The sequence below is a fragment of the Bos grunniens genome, chromosome 20 (assembly GCF_055505025.1).
Source record: "Bos grunniens cultivar Pamir isolate PY7600 chromosome 20, Bosgru_T2T1.0, whole genome shotgun sequence".
Classification (NCBI taxonomy): Eukaryota; Metazoa; Chordata; class Mammalia; order Artiodactyla; family Bovidae; genus Bos; species Bos grunniens.
In genome coordinates, this window is record NC_141184.1 from 50558258 (window position 1) to 50576135 (window position 17878).

General features: G+C 39.2%; 1 long non-coding RNA gene across 6 annotated transcripts in view; it reads left to right on the forward strand.

The window, feature by feature from the left end:
• LOC147350395 (uncharacterized) overlaps positions 1-17878 on the forward strand; it is a 108798-nt gene that overhangs the window by 61767 nt on the left and 29153 nt on the right. For 5 of the 6 annotated variants that reach the window (XR_015148814.1, XR_015148817.1, XR_015148813.1 and 2 more), the window contains one exon: positions 12377-12516. This is a non-coding gene — a long non-coding RNA (uncharacterized LOC147350395). Of the gene's footprint in view, positions 1-4468; positions 4842-12376; positions 12517-17878 lie in introns of all 6 variants that reach the window. The other variant, XR_015148815.1, reaches the window with a different exon arrangement.

Below are 17878 nucleotides of genomic sequence, written 5' to 3' on the forward strand. Positions count from 1 at the left end.
AAAATTTCTCAGTACTTGCATATTCATATTTTAAAATTCTGATTTGCCTGCTGATTTTAATCTGTCAATTCAAAGGATGATTATTTTCTTTTTGAGAATATAATGTATTGTTTGGGCAAAAATCAAGCTCATTTTCCTAAACATTAGTATTAAACCTGGGAATTAAAATTTAGGCATCTTATTACCATCTCTTTAAACTCATTTCAGACTATGGATTTTGTTGACCATACCACTATGAAAAGATAAATTCAAAACCCCAAAATCTCCCCTTCATGAGAAAGATGAGCCATCAGGTTTTTCACTGTGATATTATTTTATTTCAAGCAATATGATTTGCTAGGGGAATGTTTAAGTGATGCTGTAATTGAATAAATAAAACCCAACCCAAACATAACTTTGTAAAGTTACAGATTCTGTATTTATATTCTCATGATGTATCATACTGCCAAGCTGTACATCCAGATTTTTGTCCATGGACTTCTTCCACTCAACACAGCTGCTTTGGTGCCCCTTTCAAATTTACTTTGAAAACTCTCCATCATAGTTACCTTTTTTCATTCTTATCTTTTAGTACTTAAATGTTCTTTAGTCCAAAATAGTCATTTTTTAAAATTGTTCCCAGAAACTGAAGGTTCTTCACAACTTTACTTTAGATTTTAGTTAGCATTTTGATCTTGTCTCTGAAACCTTGATCAGAGATCAGCATAGAAAATAAGCAAAAATGAGCTTTTCTTTATTGAAGACAGGATGTTAGTTCAGATACTTGTTTGCAACATTCACTTAAGAACACTAAGTGAATTACCTCTCCTTTATTCCAGGGAATACAAATATGAACTGCAGATATGCTTATATATGTACCAGAATTCTCTGTTATTGACCTTTTGGAAATACCAGTGAAATAAGAAGTACAGACTAGTAATACATGCTAATTTGGTATTTATCTTTCTGATATCACAATCTAGAGGCCTAACAACATTTCTCCAGGCTGATTCAGAGTACTGGGACCAATGCTATGGGAAGTCATCAGTAGAGATGCAGAATACACAAGTTCACCACTGGTAGTGACAGAGTGCATGTTAGTATGGCACCCCACTCACCACAAGTCCATTCACATCCATTCTATCTTCTGATCCTCATAACATTCCCATGAGCAGGTAGGGTGATTCCCGGGTAAACAGGTCAGACAGATTAGGGACTCTTATGAGTTCACGCAGTGACTCAAGCACTGTCCAGTGCCCTTCCAGTTAGACTTTAGCCTCTCAAAAGAGGCTTGTTTTTAATTTTTTTTTAAATTGAAGTATAGTTGATTTACAATTTTGTGTTAATTTTAGATCTACAGCACAGAAACACATACACACACACGTATGTATACTGTCCATGGAATTCTCCAGTCAAGAATACTGGAGTGGGTAACCATTCCCTTCTCTAGGGGATCTTCCCGACCCAGGGGTCAAACCCAGGTCTCTTGCATTGCAAGCAGATTCTATACCATCTGAGCCATCAGGGACACCCGTATGTATGTATACACTATACACACACACACACACACACACACACACACACACAGAAATTATGTCACTAAGTGATAAAAATGACTTGTCGGAAGACCAAAGAGAAGACCAGAGAGATATTAGGATAGGTTTATGCCAGCAGAGACTATTGTCCATGTAAGACTAAGCTACACTAAGGAAACCAATTTATGAGAATTCAGAATTCCATCAAGCTCAAAAGTCTTCACTGTCAGCTATTTACATGTAATTCAAGCCAAAAAAATACTATAGTAATCTGCATGGATGTTTAGTTGATATTAGAGTTAGTTGATGTTTATAACCTCAATGGCGATAGACTGTGTAGCAGCCCCATTTATACCCCTTTCAAAGAGATCAGGGCTGGTGATAAGATTCCAGATGGTGTTCTAGCCAAGCTCTCTGGTTGTTAATACCCTCTAGTACTGCTAAGAAGACAATTCCTAACACTGCGTAGTTCCTTCAGTGATCATGGAGAACAGCTGTCCTGATGTTCCCAGATGTTGGCTAAAATCATTGGTGCAAATAATCCTTGTTAACATGGATGTTAATTGACTTCCATGGAATTGTCTCACAACCATGTGAAGATTTAAGTCTCAGTGTCAAAGTGTTTAGTAGGATCCAGGCTACATTGTAAATATGTTTGTGTTAAAATAATGAGTAAATAACTCTTGATTACTTTTAAACAGAATTTTGGCTCATTACAGCAACAGGCTTGAAAATTAAAATTAAAACCCATAATTGAATTATTAATTAAGATTTGTGATCTTAAGAGGAAATTTTATTTTACATACTGTTTGGAAACTTAAAAAATACCAAGTTCCACAATGTTTTCAATTTAGTTAGATTTATAAAAAATTTATTATTCAAGAGAATTTTATTTGCTTCAGGGAACAAAGTGCCTGAAAAGGAAATGAAATATAAAATGCAGTTAAAATTTTTGAACTAAGTTTTTCAGTGGGAACCCTTTCAAAGTGTTCTTTATTAAATTTGCTAGACATAGAGTAATAACACTTGGCTAAACTTAAAAGCTTAAGAAATAACTATTTTTTAATCTAAAACTTTAGTAAGTATTTTTTAAACAAAAGTAAACCTCTGGGTGTTTTTTTGCTCAGCACAAAAATCACTCTCAAGGGTACCATTAACCTCTTTAACACTGCATTGTACTATGTGAAATCCATTTATTTTAGTATTTTCCTTAATTTTTTCTTCAAATATTTCCAGTGTGTTTATCCTAATTCCCTAAGAAAAATCTGGAGAATACTCTGGTGCCTAATAAACATGCAAAATTTCACCATACAAAAAAGAAATATTGAAACCTGTCACCAAAATGATAGCTCCCTTGAAAACATCACTGTAAATCAGGGAAGTCTGGTTCAACTCAAACAGCACCAAGGGATCCATAAGGAACGACTGACTTGCTGCATCCCTCAAATCAATTGCTATAGACCCATCCAGCCCCTTTCACACAGTCCACACAGATGTACACATATCTCTCAAAGAGCTGGCCACCCAAATTGAGATCTCAGAATCTCATCTAATTTTAGTCTAGCTTACATATCCAGGATTTTGTTTGTGAAAACAAAACTTGAGAAAGCCCAATAATTGTGAAAGAGTTATGTTTCAGGATTTTTTTTTTAAGATTTTCAAATTCCTTGTTCCATTTTAATTATGAAAAAAAAAAAATTCTTTCATGGAAGGGGAACATGTGGTCTACAGTTTTAGCCTTTGGCCACAATTGCAGTTTCTGAGAAAGCTTTTGATCTATGAGCTTGTATTGAGTGTCAGTTATATGAGTAAAGAATTTGGAAAGAGCTTCTCCTTTCTGGGATGAACAAGGGATCTCTGCCTCTGTATCTACCCTATCAGTGTGGTATGTATATGTGTATAGGTGTGCATGAAAATGTGCTATTTTGAGGGTAAGAGAGACTAGCCTTGAGAGCTTTCAAATGGAAAGTAGACTTCACTAGACTGTGTCATCACCGCTTAATTATCTCCTAGTCTTCAAGGAGCTTTCCTGAGACAAAAATAGATGCTAATACTCTAGTCTCCTCTTGACACTCATGAAACTAGATACAAATCACTAGGACCTTCACTAATACTGTGAAAAATCTGAACTCCTCCATGATTGTGTCAAAGCAAGGAGTACAGGAACCTCAGGAATGCAGTCTCTTCCTCATTCTCTTCTTCAACATCTCCTGAATATGCATAGAATTGGCGAAACCAAAAATGCAGATCCTGACTCCAGTGTGCTATGGTGTTTTTCCGGCTGGGTATGGTCATATCTGGTCTTTACGCCTGGAGATGGTGACTACTGCCTCTAAAAGGTGTGACTCTCCTCAGGTGCTATGTACACAGCCCAAGCTTACCTTTTTCTCCCAAGTTCAGAATCAAAACAGGGGGGGGGCGGTGAATAACAATGGAACAGATGGAAATTGAGGACAATGCTTTTTTAGGTTCTATGAGCTAAGTGTAAATCACACTATTTCTGCCATCTTTACTCTCTGAGAAGTCTGTAAAATGAAGAGCTATAACATGCTGACAGTAGAAGCCAAGGTTTTCACCTCAGACAGGTCCCTGGAGCTTACCCTATTTACTGTGAAGGACCATTCTCTTGTCCTCCGCTTTCCTTCCTAGTTTTGTCTGCCACGCTGTCCACCTACATGATGATCAGAAAGCTCGAATTTACCGTAGAAGTAAGAAAGCTATTGAAGTTACCATGAGCAAGATGTGGTTATACCCCTTAGTTGAAAAACTGAAATGAGTTCATGCACTTTATTTTTATACCAATGAGGTAAGATACATATTTTACATCTTGATGTTGTTTTTTAGTCACAAAGTCGTGCCTGAGTCTTGTGACCCATGGACTATAGTCCACCAGGCTCCTTTGTCCGTCGGATTTGCCAGGCAAGAATAGAGTGAGTTGTCATTTCCTTTTCCAGGGGATCTTCCTAACCCAGTCGGCTGAACCTGCATCTTCTGTACTGTGGGCAGAATTTTTACTTTTTTTTTTTTTAACCACTGAGCCACCAGGAAAGCCCTTTTACATCTTCACTTCAGTTCAATTCAGTTCAGTCTCTCAGACGTGTCCGACTCTTTGCGACCCCATGAATCGCAGCACGCCAGGCCTCCCTGTCCATCATCAACACCCGGAGTTCTCTCAGACTCACGTCCATCAAGTCATTAATGCCACCCAGCCATCTCATCCTCTGTCGTCCCCTTCTCCTCCTGCCCCCAGTCCCTCCCAGCATCAGAGTCTTTTCCAATGAGTCAACTCTTCGCATGAGGTGGCCAAACATCTACTATGTGACAAATGTAAGTTTGAATATACTTATTTTCTTATTTGAGTCACCATTTAAAGTGTGAAAATGTCAGTCATTCAGTCATGTCTGACTCTTTGTGACCCCATGGACTGTAGCCTGCCAGGATCCTCTGTCCATGAAATTCTCCAGGCCAAGAATACTGGAGTGGGGTGCCATTCCCATCTCCAGCAGAGTCTTTCTGACCCAGGGATAAAACCTGGGTCTCCCACATTAAAAGCAGATTCATAATTAAAAGTTGAATGATATAAACCTACAATTAAATAAGTTATATTAAAGATAAGGGCGATCAGTACTAAAAGCTTGTCCCTTTCTAGTTGTTTTACTACATTTTACCAGTATCTATGTTTTTGAGGTTATTCATGCTTATGCTATCTATGTGGAGTAAATATAATGGTGTATTACAGCACATTGATCCCAGTTCCATGTTCATTGACATCAGCTTGATATAAGCTATGTCAACAGTCTTTACCCTGAATGAAAAAGTGAAAGAAAGAAAGTGAAAGTCACTTAGTCGTGTCCAACTCTTTACCACCCCATGGACTTTAAAGTCCATGGAATTCTCCAGGCCAGAATACTGGGGTGGGTAGCCTTTCCCTTCTCTAGAGGATCTTTCCAACCCAGGGATCAAATCTATGTCTCCCACACTGTGAGCAGATTCTTTACCAGCTGAACCACAAGGGAAGCCCAAGAATATTGGAATGGGAAGCCTATCCCTTCTCCAGCACATCTTCCCAACCCAGGAATCAAACCAGGGTCTCCTGCATTGCAGGCAGATTCTTTACCAACTGAGGTATCAGGGAAACTTTACCCTGAAGGAAACTGGAAAATGCAACAAATTAGACATTTTTCCCTCCTGAGAGTCAGTGGTTCAATATGTCCTGGCATACTGCAGGAAGGATATTCCTGAGAACCAGTGAAGACGCACATCCTCTGCTCACAGAATTTCTAACTAAATCAGGCTACATTTGGTTCTTTGGGTTCTGAAATGGCAACCTTATTCAGGAGAAAGTTTCCAGTCTTTGAAAAAGTGGTATTTCAAAAATATGGCATAGAGGTTACCCCCAGGTTCTGATTCAGTGGGTTGGTGAGGGCTGCACAGTATGAGCACAAGGTCCTATGTGTCACTGGGAAATGAGATCACATTTGCAAGCAAACACCCATCAGAGGATGTCTCAGTCACCCTCTGCTTCATTTTGATAGAAAAGAAAGTAGATGAAAAAATTATTACCACTTCAAATAAGTCATCGACTTTCTAAATAAAGACTGGGATAATTAGACCTGAAAATACCTGTAGTTTTAAAATGAGAAGAACAATAGGACTCTGTTTCTGCCTTGCAGTGGCTGCATTACAAAAACCCAACAGTTATCTGCTTTCAATTGTTATCCCTCATGAAAGAGGAGATAAAGAAGATGAAGAGGGAAAAACAGGAGGGGCAAAGAGAATCACTTTCAGAAAGTCAGTAATAGTTCAGAGCAAAAACATCAAAGTCTGCTGTTAAGTCATAATTATGATGTTTAGGTGATGAATAAAAAGAATTATGGATGGTTCCCAGTTAAATATATTCTTAGAGCTATTTACATAATTCAAGGCGTCCACCAGAACAGTAATAAAACACAAACAATGTAATCAGTCAGTTCAGTTCAGTTGCTCAGTCGTGTCTGACTGTTTGCGACCCCATGGACGGCAGCACACCAGGCCTCCCTGCCCATCACCAACTCCCAGAGTTCACACAAACTCATGTCCATCAAGTTGGTGGTGCCATCCAACCATCTTATCCTCTATTGTCCCCTTCTCCTCCTGCCTTCAGCCTTTCCCAGAATCAGGGTCTTTTCCCAGGAGTTGGTTCTTCCCATCAGATGGCCAAAGTATTGGATTTTCATCTTTAGCATCAGTCCTTCCAATTAATATTCAGGACTGATTTCCTTTAGGATGGACTGGTTGGATCTCCTTGCAGTCCAAGGGACCCTGCTTGGGGCTGGTGCACTGGGACGACCCAGAGGGATGGTATGGGGAGGGAGGAGGGAGGAGGGTTCAGAATGGGGAACACATGTATACCTGTGGCAGATTCATTTTGATATATGGCAAACCAATACAATATTGTAAAGTTAAATTAAATAAAATTTTTTAAAAAAGGAAAAAAAAAAAAAAAGAATCTTCTCCAACACCACAGTTCAAAAGCATCTATTCTTCAGCACTCAGCTTTCTTTATAGTCCAACTCTCATACCCATAAATGACTACTGGAAAAACCATAGCTTTGACTAGACAGACATTTGTTGGCAAAGTAATACCTCTGCTTTTTAATATGCTGTCTAGGTTGGTCGTAACTTTCTTCCAAGGAGCAAGTGTCTTTTCATTTCATGGCTGCAGTCACCATCCACAGTGATTTGGAGCCCCCAAAAACAAAGTCTGTCACTGTTTCCACTGTCTCCCTATCTATTTGCCATGAAGTGATGGGACCAGCTGTAAAGAACAATTATATTCTAGATAATGAAATGTTATTCCTCTAGCATGAAATATGAAACACATCACTATACTCTAAAAACATTTTTTTAAAGATAAATGAAAACAGTTAGACTCAAATATAAAACGCCTGAGAGTATATACGGTATTTGTTAGGTTTTACGCTGATCAAATCAAGTAACTTCTCACCTTCGTATTGTGAAAAAGTCCATTATAATGCAAAAGAGACCCTTCTTCATGTGAGATGTGTTGGATAATGGAACCAGCTAGTGATCCTGGATGATAAGTGGCCAACTTTATAGAGTACTGAGCACAGTGATTTCTGAAGGTTAGGGAACACAGTGAAAGCGGCCCCATACTGTGTGCCAGATTGTATTACTGGAGTTGTGTATGGCTCTCCAAACAACACAGCTGTGCTGTCCATATCGTCCTGCCTATACCTTTAATAGGAATGCCACTCTATACAGTGAGAGATGTTTTCAGGGTGTTGCCAGCTTTCATGGAATTTTCCAACCTGCGTTTATTCCAGTGAGTGACTGGTAGAAGCAGGCCAGGTTGTGACTCTAGAATAAGGTCAAATGTCGGTGAAACCTGGGCCAAAATGGCCTCGTCACTGCTCTTACTTTTCTATTGTCTTAAAAACTGCTAACCAACTACCGACCAAAGGTATTTCCATGCTCACGTAGAATACAAAACGTGCAGTTTTGTTGTGCTGTGCTGCTGATAGCGCAGTGATCTTCATCAGTATATCCGTGCAGTCACAGAAGTCTGCTCAGCTTCAGGACTAATATACTTTTTGGTTAAATATTGAAAGATACTGATGAGGTTACAAGATAAATTTTATTCTCATGAAAATCTGTTGTATTTCTTCCAACTATCTTTTCATTTACTCATAAATTTACGTTCAACATTCTTGCTTTCTGGTTTGGCCTACCAGCTCTGCTATGAATTATTTGCGGATTTACTAGCTGGAGCCACCCTGACTTGAAAGATGAGTTAGATGGATTTTCATTCTGTTCCACTATTGAGCCTCTCAGCATCACGGGTGCCGAGTTCTTGCTTCCACTGAGATAATACATTTTATAAAGTATCTCACTATAGTACCCTAGTCTTTTGTTAGGGCACACACACACACACACACTCTTGCACATGTGCACAAACATTCACAAGCACAACAAAGGAGATGTGGCAGACTTGACTGAAAGTTTGGGAGAAAAGTGCAGTGACTGATGTTCAGACCCACATACCAAAGTAACCGAAAACAGAATCTTCCTGTCTTCAGAAATCCTTCAGCTTTATCCCACGTTATTTGTGTGTTCTCGCTCTTTTAACGCTCATGTCGTTTTCTTCTCTGTTTCTTTTTACTTCCAAATCCTGGTTATTTATAACACAGCAGTGTTTAGGTCTCCCCAATTGGTTTCCTAATGACCCGACTCTTGTCCCTAATATCTTATTAAGGTGTCCCCTTCTAAAAAACACCCCGTTGCCTCATTAAGAGAATGTGTAGCTCTAGCTGTCATCTTAATAACTTTTAACTCTGCCACATAAACCTGAGTCAGTCATGCAGTCAATAAATAGCTGACTAAACACCCAAGTTGTGTGAAGGGTTACATAAATGATCTTCACTTCTGTGTGAAGTGAATACCTGTTCTCAAGTATAGAAATACCACAGCCAGTACTTCCATCCCCCAAAATGCTCATAAAGGTCCCCAGATATTTAGTGTTATGCAGGAGAAGGCAATGGCAACCCACTCCAGTACTTTTGCCTGGAAAATCCCATGGACAGAGGAGCCTGGTAGGCTGCAGTCCATGAGGTCGCTAAGAGTCAGACACGACTGAATGACTTCACTTTCACTTTTCACTTTCATGCATTGGAGAAGGAAATGGCAACCCACTCCAGTGTTCCTGCCTGGAGAATCGCAGGGACGGGCGAGCCTGATGAGCTGCGGGGTCGCACAGAGCTGGACACAACTGAAGCAACTTAGCAGTAGCAGCAGCAGTAGGAGAAGGCAATGGCAACCCACTCCAGTACTTTTGCCTGGAAAATCCCATGGACGGAGGAGCCTGGTGGGCTGCAGTCCATGAGGTCGCTAAGAGTCGGACACGATTGAGTGACTTCACTTTTACTTTTCACTTTCATGCATTGGAGAAGGAAATGGCAACCCACTCCAGTGTTCTTCCCTGGAGAATCCCAGGGACAGAGGAGCATAGTGGGCTGCCATCTATGGGGTCACATAGAGTAGAATACGACTGAAGCAACTTAGCAGCAGCAGCAGTATTGTTGGTACCACATGGGACCTTTAACACTCTCTCTTACAACCTTCCTTTCCTTCTTGGGAATATCTTAAATAGAGGAAAAATAATAACTAGAGTTACTTTGGGAAGTTCATTTAACAAAACATTGCAAATGCCATGTACAATATATGGACTTCAAAGTTAAGCATATTTAATACCAGCAGTTGGATTCTCACTCTGACTTTGACTTGGCTCTGTGTCCACAAACAAATTGCCTGAGCCTCGATAACTCTAAAATTAATGATCAAGTCCCCACTTCAAAAAATTATATTGAAAATTAAAAATAAAAACTTTCAGTAAATTTCTTAACACCATTCCAGGAATGCAGTGTTTAATAAATATTAGTTATTATTATTTATTAACTTTATTGAAATATCAAGCATGATGTGGATCAACATGTAGAGGCAGAGAGAACTCCTCTGAGCCTTCGTTGTGCAAAAGCAATTGTTCTGTCCCCGTGGCATGGATGCTCTAGTCTTTCTATGTGGACATGGAAGGTGGAGCGGTCACTTTGCTTCTCTGTGTTGTGTGGCAGCTCCTCACACTGGATCTCAGAAGCAGCCAAGGATGACTTTTCGCTCCCACATTGGTCAAACCATCGCTCTCCTTTGGAGTGTGCCTCCAGTGAAGATCAGGGCTCCCCGAGTGGACAGAAGAGTCTGGTGGGTTACAGTCCATAGGGTCACAAAGAGTGGGACATGCGTGAGTGACCAACACACTTCCACTGAGGACCAGCACTGTCTTTCCTCCCTAGTTACCTCAGAGGCAGGGGTGAGGGGATATCGGTCTCTTCAGTTTCTATCCCGGCTACCTAGTTATTATAATAGATGCTAAATATTATTTTCTATTTCTCCCACCATTATTACTGACCCCATTTTTAACCACAGTCTGCTGTCAGTTTCACACATAGTACAGCTGAAAAGTCTCTGGCCACAAAATTTCAGTTGTCTTTACCATCATGAAAGCCCCCAACACAGCAGGCTCTCTATTTCATATCTGCTGAGCAAAAGAGGGTAATGTCTGCCGTGATTTGTCTGCTGTCTCCCCTCCCAGGGACTGTCCTTCACTGGGCCGACACCAGCCCATCTCCACTTGCACCACCGTCCCGGCCTGCTGCTCCTGGCCAGCGCCAGGGAGCTCAGTTTGGTCCTCTCCTCCTCACAGCTCTTTTTATTCCCTGCAGAGGACTGCTGGAGTCCAGCCCTTCAAAGTCTTACTCAGATACAAGCGTTAACCGCTGTTCATCTTTGAAACATTACTATATTTATTAGTCTTTTATTTACAATCTCAACACTTGCTATATTAAAGAAATAGTTCTTGAAAACTCGTAATTGTTTAAAAGGGAAAAGTAATCTCTTAAAAATGATTACTCTCTCCTCTGAGCCCTGGTTATCCTTTTAACTGCTTCCTCACTTCACCTCGAACATGACTGAGCAACTAACACACACACACACACACAAGGATACATACATCAGATCAGATCAGTCGCTCAGTTGTGTCCCCCATGAATCGCAGCAAGCCCGGCCTCCCTGTCCATCACCGACTCCCGGAGTTCACTCAGACTCAGGTCCATCGAGTCAGTGATGCCATCCAGCCATCTCATCCTCTGTCGTCCCCTTCTCCTCTTGCCCCAGTCTTTTGGGGCATCAGTCTTTTCCAACGAGTCAACTCTTCACATGAGGTGGCCAAAGTACTGGAGTTTCAGCTTTAGCATCATTCCTTCCAAAGAAATCCCAGGGCTGATCTCCTTCAGAATGGATACATACATACGTCTAACAAATATTTCTTCCCTTAAAACTTTTTTCTATTTTTAAAAGTTATTTTATGTTTTTGTTTTTTAAATTTTTATCTAATGTTCCTGTAACAATAGTAAAGTTGTATCATTATTAATTATATAATGGGTCAGCTTGATATGATACCTCAGGATCCAGCTTAATTATATATATATACACATATGCTTTTTCTTCAATTTTTATATATGATTATACATAATATATGTTTTTAAATGTATTTGTTGTTGTTTAGTACCTAAGTTGTGTCTGACTCTTTGTGACCTCGTGGACTATGGCTCACTAGGCTTCTCTGTTCATGGGATCTTCCAGGCGAGAATACCAGAGTGGGTTGCCACTTCCTACTCCTAGGGATCTTCCTGACCTAAGGACAGAATTCACATCTTTTACATTGGCAAGCACTGGCAGCCGCATTCTTTACTACTGAAGTATGCTTATATATTTTTTTATATTAGGATTTTATATAAGTATATTAAGTATCCTTAGTGCATAAGGTTATTCAAGGAATAATGATGGTAAAGGCCATCAGCTGCATGTGTAAGGTAATGAAGGTTTTTTTGTTTTGTTTTGTTTATTAAGGGGAAAAGAGACCAAATTTGTGTTAGAATAAAATATCAAGTTGATCCATAACATCCAAGAACAGAGAGAAGAATAAAAGTTGAATGTGTAGAATGTTAGGAAAGTATATAAAATACTGCCAACAAAGACCTCTCCACACTACTTTGGAAAGAAAGAAAGAAACCTGATTTATTGTTAAGTATAACAGAGTACATAGCCCTTAAGAGATGATCAAGGCACTATAAAATTTCACACAATTTATACAACAGAGCAGATTCAGAGTTCACTGGGAACTGAAGAAAGTAATCACTTTATCTGTGTCCTTCTGAAAGAATAATATAACTTATCTCCTCAAAAGACAGGGGTTACATCATGAGATTAACTCCTAGGCTAATTCTGGAGCTGTCTGTTTACATCTGCAGGGATTATGAAGCCCTCGACCTTGGAGAAATTTCTTCATTGTAAAACTGGACCCTGGACCTATCTGGCTCCTGGAGAAATTTACTTACCTTTCAAAGACCCACTATGTCATCAAGGAGATCTTTTAAGAGAGGAGGAGGAGGTAAGAAGGGAAGAGGAGGCAGCTGCCACTTCTGTCTGTGTTTATGCAGAGTTTGCAAATCATCACTTTAACACATAAGGCTGTGGAAAGGTGTGGTTAGCCTCAGCACTTCTCTTCAATCTGACTCTGTTTTGATGGGCTCTTCCATTAAATCATGTTTTAAGAAGCTTGTGAATCGTTTACTGTCAAACAATATTTTGATTTAAAATAGATTAGGTTTTCTTCTTGTTAAAATGAGAAGTATTTGGTCTTTTCTTATTAAGGGATGGCAGAGCCATACTTGAATACTGTGTAATCAGCCCATATTATAGAGATGACCGGATAAGGCAATGGCACCCCACTTCAGTACTTTTGCCTAGAAAATCCCATGGACGGAGGAGCCTGGTATGCTGCAGTACATGGGGTCACTAGAGTCAGACACGACTGAGCGACTTCACTTTCACTTTTCACTTTCATGCATTGGAGAAGGAAATGGCAACCCACTCCAGTGTTCTTGCCTGGAGAATCCCAAGGACGGGAGGCCTGGTGGGCTGCCGTCTATGGGGTCGCACGGAGTCGGACACGACTGAAGCGACACAGCAGCAGCAGCAGCATAGAGATGATGATTCTCAAGAGAAAGTTTTTACTTTTCTGCTGGCCTTACCATCCTAATTATTAAAAAGATAAATAACTGAAGCTTATAAATTCTGAAAGAATCATTTATGATTGTGTTACTTTTTCCATGTGTATTTTAAAATACCATCCTGTCATTTTAACAGGTCATTAAGCTACAACCATTTGTTGTTATCAGGTACCCATCCTTCTACTGTAACCAAGTAACCAAATATCCCTTCAAAATTGTTTTGATTTTGCTTTCCTAAATCAGATCCTAAGTTTGGAAAAGTTAAATTCTCAAGTATTTTTTGAAATTAAAATTGCCTTTGTTATTTCTCCACCCTGTCTTTGATTTTCCAGGCCCTGGAAAATTACAAGACATTGTCGTTTCACTTATAAAAAGAAAGATGAGAATAATTATTAATTTGGGAGGCTCAATATTTATTAATTAGCTCAACACTATTGTAAGAACCAGACGGCGAGAGCTATAAATCAAAAGAGAAGTTTGGCCTTCCATGTCATTGATTTTGTAGATAACATATTGCTAATATAAATGTTCGAAAGATCGACACCCTGCAGAATTGAATTGGAGGCCCTCGGTACCCTATCACTGTCTGTTTCATTGGTTAGGTCCCAATCAGAAAGCTGTGCTTTGCAGCCAAGTCGAGAATTTTATTTTCTTCCATTTTGTTATTATTAGTTACTACAATAGACTACAATTAGTTACTACAATTAACTGTTATTCTTTAGCCTTATCACAAGTGGTTTCTGCTTTTTCACTGATGCTTGTCTGAAGGGTCTGCTATAAGTTTCAAGCTAGAATTTGTTTTTCGGCCAAATAGAGAGCCCTCCCAGAGCCCTGTGAAAAGGACTCTACCTGATATTCCTAACTATTGGTATTTCTATAAAAAATGTGGGTATAGACTTAAAGCTGATAGCTGGGATATCTTTAAGATGGCTTTCTGAGAATCCCAGCAAATTGAGTCTTTTTAATCAAAAGAAATGATTCTGTTAAAACAGGGCTGACCTAAGATCTAGCAGAATAAGAATGACTTACATCAAACTGATGAAAAAAATTAACTGTGATTTTTCCTTAAAAATTATTATTGTTTTAATGTTCTATTTTCTGGTTAGTATATAAGAAAGAACCTTGCTTTCTTATTTATTTTATTGCTAACCCTCAATTTGTTGTTACTCAGTCACTAAGCTGTGTCCAACTCTTCGCAACCCCATGGACTGCAGTACACTGGTTTCCTGGTCCTTCTCTATCTCCTGGAGTTTGCTCAAACTTGTGTCCATTGAGTCCTTGATACCATCCACTCATCTCATCTTTTGTCACCACCTTCCCCACTTTCCTCAATCTTTTACAACGTCAGGGTCTTTTCCAATGAGTTGACTCTTTGCATCATGTGGCCAAAGTATTGGAGCTTCAGCTTAAGCATCAGTCCTTCCAATGAATATTCATGGATGATTTCCTTTAGGATTGACTGATTTGATCTCCTTGCTATCCAAGGGACTCTCAAGAATCTTCTCCAGCACCACAATTTGAATCCTCAATTTAGTAGACTATGATTTGTAACTGAAATGAAACATTTTTTTAAAAAGTCCTATCTGATTCTCACTGATATCTCAGAATTCTGGAACAAATACTGGGCTTCATTACTTTTCACGTCAATATATTTACTTTCAGGTTCAGTAAGAATCTGTTCTCCTATTTACCAGGATTTAAGCAGACAAAATGATTGTGCAAGTGCTGTAGTTGGTGTGTCATATTAGAGAGGAGTACTCATTTAATCAGCTATGAGAACCTCCCCATTAAGAGACAAGGATTGCCTTTCTTTATGAAGTTAATGCCTGCAAAATCCTCTAGAGAGAACAGGCCTGGTACCTGGCTCACTGGGTTCCAGTTCACAGGGAATGAGGAAGGTCACTTCCTGCCAGGCCAGGGACCTTGGCTTCATTTAGGAACTTTGAGGAAAGAGAAGCAGATGAGAAAAGTTTCTTGGGTTTGGTTTTCTCTCCTTGGGTAGAAGAGCAAATGATTAGAAGTGTTTGAAAGTTAAATCTGAGCTTCTTTATAAAAATGTCCAGGAGGAAGTTAATCCTTTGGCTCCAGTAGTTGCTTGATACCAAATACCTGCAACTTCAAAGCACATTCAAGGAGGCTCACAGGAGTAAATAACTCTTCTTGTTCTGCATATGGTAATAGCCAAAATATGAGGCCAGCCTTTTTGGTTTTTAGTGTAATCAAGAATACTCTTTGCCACTTATTATGACCAAAATCAGAAACTTGAAATAAATATTATCTAAAATCTAAAACTAAGTAAAAAATGAGGGAGGCATATCCTTTGTTACTAAGATCTTGTTTAACAAGTTTACCAGGTGAGCATTTAATTCTCTAGCAGTATGCTCTTATGTTCAACTCATTATTTGCTATTTAATTTGGCCCCAAAACATGTTAATTATATATTTATGTCCAATAAGAAAGATAACCTCAAAGTAGATTGCCTTTGCCCTATAGCACCCTAGTAGTTTTTATTTAACACAACAATCTTCCTTCCTTCCTTCTTCCCTCCCTCCTCCCCTCCTTGCCTCCTTCTCTCCTTTCCTCCTTCCCGTCCCTTCATGTTTCTTTCTCTCCTTCCCCTACTTCCTCCCAATTTCCTTTCTTTCTTTTTGTTTTTAAAAACATGTTTATGAATATCCAGTTCCTCAAATATCTTTGGAATTAGCTTTGCCATCTTACTAGATTCTTCATTATTAAGTTTTTCACATGTGTAGATTTTATATTTATAGGAGAATCATTTATTCAACTTTCTGGAAATTATACTTTTATACTCTCAAATAACACACATGAGAATCTGTTTATTTTGACTCTGATTACAGCCTCTCCTGCATTTCTCCTGCAAATGAAAAAAAAAAATATCATGGATATTTACCTATATTTGAATTTATAATATTGTTCTCCTGCTTCTAAGGAGATGAGGTAGTTTACATTTAAAATGACAATGCAGCCTGTTTGAGCTCACATGGAATTTACTGTTGAATTTGAAAAATGTCTGGCAAATGAGTGGGAGATACGCATCAGAATACCATTTTCATGATGCTCCAGGAAACTTTTTGGCACCTAGTAGATTCCAGAGCACAGAGTGCCATTTGGTGTTATACTTTTGCTGTATTGGCATTTTCAATGGTGGCATCTGCAGTGCTACCCTAGGGAGTGGGTGGTACCCAGTAGGAACTAGTGATACCCAGAAGGAGGTAGTAGCCACCACCAGAAGCAACAGTGGAATCTAACGTGTTGGTGGTACCCCACACAGTGGGAGCAACCTTTGAAGGAGACAGCTGGTCTATTGGCACTGGAGGCCGTTGGGAAGGGAATTAAGCTAATGTAGTCCAAGTGCATTCCTGATTATAACTTGCTAGAAAGAGAAGTCTTGGCATAAGTACTGCTTTAAGGATGTCTCTTGAATATCATTAATCTGAAATTCACATTTGACAGGAGTTCTCTGGAGAATGACTGAGGGCTTCTATTTCAAGTTTTATTATTAATTGTCAAGAAACATGCATCCTCCAAACAGTGAAGCAGCAGTGTTGTTGTTCTTTTTGGAAATTAAGGAACCTGAATGTTTTTACCTAAACAGAGCACAGAACGTCCCCTGTAGGAGCTGAGTCACAGCATACCTACAGGTGGAGTCCACGACATCTTCAGAAAAGAGATTCAAACCTGCCCCAAAGTGCAAACACTGAAGCTAGGGAGCAATCACCCGTCAGTGGATTAGGAATCACTTGATAGTTAGGATGTCCGCAGATAGATGTTTTCTCCTTCTCCTTTTCACATTTTAGAAGATGGGAGAAAATAAAGTTATTCATGAGCCTATTCAGTTAAACTGACAAACATGCTGCATTAACTGAAAGAAAATTAGATAAGTGTAGCAATTACTTACAGAGTGTGTCATTAACACTTCTGGGAAATCAGTGGATGAAAGGTACTGTTAATGACAATGAGAATACATACTGCTACTGTGGAAAGTGCAAGGGGTTTGCTAAGTGAAATTATTAAATAATCTCCACTGTTGAGTGAATGGTTTCGGTCCTAAGTATTCCTGTTGTTTTCCTCTTATACCAATTATATCAATTAGACTCTTGAGAGCAAAATGGAAACAGAGTAAGTAATAATAGCTTGCTGGGAACCCAATGTTTTAAGCTTCCTTTGACTAAAGGTATTATCAAATCCATTGGTTTTAAGGCACATAAATTCTGTTTCTGAGAAAAATCTGCCTCTTGAATTATCTCCCATTTGCTAAAATATGTGGTGAATATTGCACCTAAGCAACATTAGATTTTAGAGACTGCAAGCTAAAACCATTTTCCTTGTCAGATACACTGGTGTTTAAGAGGGTTGTGATCTTCATGACTAAGGGTAGGAGAAGATTCTGATTGGCCTGAGAAAGGGGAGGAGGGGAGGGCCTGGGAAGAAACTGTCAATCTACTGTTCAATTCCATAATAACTCGAGCATTTGATGGTTGCTGAAGCTCAGTATTATAAGAGAGAGATCAAGGAGAATTCCTATCAGATATTTTAACACAAACAGAAAGAATGCAACCATTCTTTTTGTCTTACACAGTATTCATTGTGTTTGTATAAAAGGGAGATGCAGTTTTTATAGACTCCATGAATTCTAATACAGTTGATCAGGGTGGTAGGGACTCAGAGAACTGGTCCATCTGTTTCATAAAAAGACAAAGTACATGGAGAAGGTGTTCT